The 3,297-nt window shown below is 37.0% G+C and overlaps 1 non-coding gene across 1 annotated transcript; it reads left to right on the top strand.

Moving 5' to 3' along the window:
* Positions 1 to 2,261: 2,261 nt before the first annotated feature.
* LOC149005256 (small nucleolar RNA R71) lies at positions 2,262 to 2,368 on the top strand. The gene has a single exon (XR_016170019.1). It is a non-coding gene; the product is annotated as a small nucleolar RNA R71 (small nucleolar RNA).
* Positions 2,369 to 3,297: the final 929 nt, after the last annotated feature.

The raw sequence follows: 3,297 nt of genomic DNA, 5'->3' as shown, positions 1-3,297 counted from the left end.
ATGATGTTGTTCAATGGAAGAGCTTAGACCTTTGATATGAGTGACAAACCAACCCAATGCTTCTCTATTATCATTCAACAGTGTGATCAACTCTTCTGCTTTGTCAGAAGTTAAATCAGAGACAACAATAACAGGAAGATGATTATCTTGTCTTAGGAAAGCATACTTTAAATTAGAAGGCAACTCTTTCAATTCTAGCTTGGAGGGTTCAATTATTGAGGGCTTGGGAATGGAGATGAAGATGGATAGAGGATTAATAGGCTCCAAAGGTGTGTGAAAATTTAAGACTTCGGAAAAGAAAGTTTCACTATCATCATTCAACATATCCATACATTCTTGAAATTTAGAATCAAAATCAATCTCAAAGTTGGTAATCACATCATTAGGAAAATCAAAAGATTCCTCAAGCATATTGATCTGTTCTTCTATTTGTGATTGTTTCCCTATCCTGAACTTATTAAAGTCTCCAGTTTGATTTCCAAAAGATAATCGTAAGAGGCCATTTCGACAATTGATTAATGCACTACTAGTAGCCAAAAATGGTCTTCCTAAAATTATTGGGATTTCATCCTTGATTGAAAAAGGTTTAGTATCTAGCACAATGAAATCAACTGGAAAAATAAATTTTCCCACTTTCAGTAAAACATCTTCAACCATCCCTTAGGAATCTTAACTGGCCTATCTGCCAACTGAAGAGTAGTTCTAGTTGCTTTCAATTCTCCCAATCCTAGTTGCTTATAAACATGGTAAGGCAACAGATTTACACTTGCACCAAGATCAAGTAAAGCATGTTCAATGTGTGTATTGCCTATGACACAAGCTATGGTGGGGCTCCCTGGATCCTTATACTTGGCTGCTACAGGTTGAGTAATTATGGAACTAATGTTACCTGCCAAGAACACCTTTTTGGGAATGCTAGTGATTCTTTTATGAGTGCATAAATCTTTCAACACTTTTGCATAGGCGGGGATCTGAGATATGACATCCAAAAGAGGGATATTCACTTCTACATTTTTGAAGACATTAAAAATTTTCTCCATAGTTGCAGTCTTCTTCTTATTCATTAGACGACTAAGATAAGGAGCCTTAGGAACATAAGAACTCTCATTTGAAATTTGCTCTTTTCTCATAGTTTCTGATAGTGGTTCTCCAAACTTAGGTACTGCTAAAGCAACTGGCTCATCCTCAACTTCTATGGGTTTCTCAGACAAACCCTCATTAGGAGATACTTGAACATTCTCCTCATCACAGTGGTCACTAATCTCGCTCTTTTTATTAATATGTGACTCACCTGTTACCCTTTCCCACTTCTCAATGCAGACACATAATTAATTGAAGCTAAAGAAGAATGGGAGGATTCAACTTGGTTGACTTGATTTGGTGGTCTTTGATGAATCTGAATCCTAGGATTTAACTCAGGTTGGCTAGGCATTTTACCTTTTTCTCGCTCAGACAAAGCACTTGCAAGAGTGGAAATTTGTTTTTCCATATTATGCATAGAAGTCATGAAGGTACTGGAAAGTACTTCCATATTCTTCTCTAAGGAAGAGAGACGAGAAAACTCTGGATTGTTACCTCTGTTGAAACCTGGTGATGATTGATTTTGTGCAATGTGAGGCATATAAGGCATAATAGGTGGATTGATAGGTCTAGTTAAATTGGCATTCTGGAAATTTGGGGCTTGAGGGAATTGGATATTTGGATTATAAGAAAATTGGGCATTTTTCTTTTGAGGGGCACCAAAGTGATTTTGTGTGGAATAATTGCTTAATCCATTTTGGTTTTTCCCTTGAGACCATGAAAAGTTAGGATGATTCTTCCACCCAGGATTGTACGTGTTACTGTACGGGTTTGGAAACATTGCACTGACATTTTCATGTTGGCCTCCAGAATAGCTAGGGCATTCATCAATTACATGTGTAGGAGACTAACACCATGCACACATAGCAATAGATTTGTCAATAAAATGTGCTTGACTTGGTGGTGCAGCTTTAATTACCAAAGTCTCTAACTTTTTCAAAATGTTATCTATTTGTACTTCCTTATGAACTTGGCTATCAACAAAATATCCCCTACTAGTCCTTTCAGACTCTTGGGTTGACTCCCATTCTCTAGTTCTATCTGCTAGGTCTAAAAGAAAATTCCAAGCTTTGGAATCATCAGTGAATGATGTAAATCCTGTGGGGCACATTGATTCCAAAAGTTGCTTTGTTTGGTAATCGATACCCTCATAAATTATTTGGCATAAATGCCATAATTATATACCATGGTGAGGGCATTCTTGGAGAAGGCTTTGAAACCTCTCCATTACCTTAGCAAAGGACTCATTGGGTTTCTGACGAAATTGAAGAATATCATTTCTTATTTTGTTCGTCTTAGAGAAAGGAAAGAATTTCTTCAAGAATAGAACAGTAAATTGTTCCCATGTGATAATGCTATCCCTAGGTAAGCTATAAAGCCACTTTTTGGCTTGGTCCTTTAATGCAAAGGTAATAAACCGTAGTCTTACGGCATCATCAGTAAGTTGTTGTACCTTCATAAGGACACAAACCTCCTCAAACTCCCTAAGGAACAAATATGCATCTTGATCAGGTAGCCCATGAAATTGGGGTAACATAGATAGATAATGAGATTTGAGCTCAAAATTAGTACCCCTCACTTCAGGTAAACATATACAGGAAGGTTGTGTAGATCGGGTAGGATAAAATCTATCCCTAAGACTCTTAGGTGGAGGTGGTGGAGGTAGACCTTCCATGGTCAAGGTAGACACTCGGACAATTCTATTTGTAGAATCACGAGTCCAGACAAACATGCACTAACCACTTAATGCAATTAATGGCTCTTACGAAAGAATGAGATTTTTTTTTTAAATAAAAAAATAAATAAAGTACTAAAGAATAAAAGAAAAGAAAATAACAAAAACGAAGGGAAAGTAATGAATTTCCCACCACAAAGATTGAAACAATGATTCCAAAGCTGTAAGGTTGTCGTATAGCTGAGCGCTTATAAGTTTGACAGCAAAGGAATCCATATAGTCTTCGGAGCAACCTACAATCGAATCTTGGGGATTCTGCAGCAGAGTGGGGACTACTATACGTTTTTGTTTACACTCAAGTTAAGAGTAATATCTTTGAATTTTATTTATTTTTATTTTTAAATCACTTCGATTTACCTAAGAATTAGAAAAACAAAGTGGACTAATACCTCCCCGGCAACGGCGCCAAAAACTTGTCTGTGAAATTTAAAAGTAACCGCAAGCCCACGGTATCGTGTAGCTAACGGGTCGATCTCAAGGAG

The sequence above is a fragment of the Hakea prostrata genome, chromosome 9 (assembly GCF_041222555.1).
Source record: "Hakea prostrata isolate BN-2017 chromosome 9, UWA_Hpros_2, whole genome shotgun sequence".
NCBI lineage: Eukaryota > Viridiplantae > Streptophyta > Magnoliopsida > Proteales > Proteaceae > Hakea > Hakea prostrata.
This window is presented reverse-complemented; position numbering and strand designations above follow the sequence as displayed.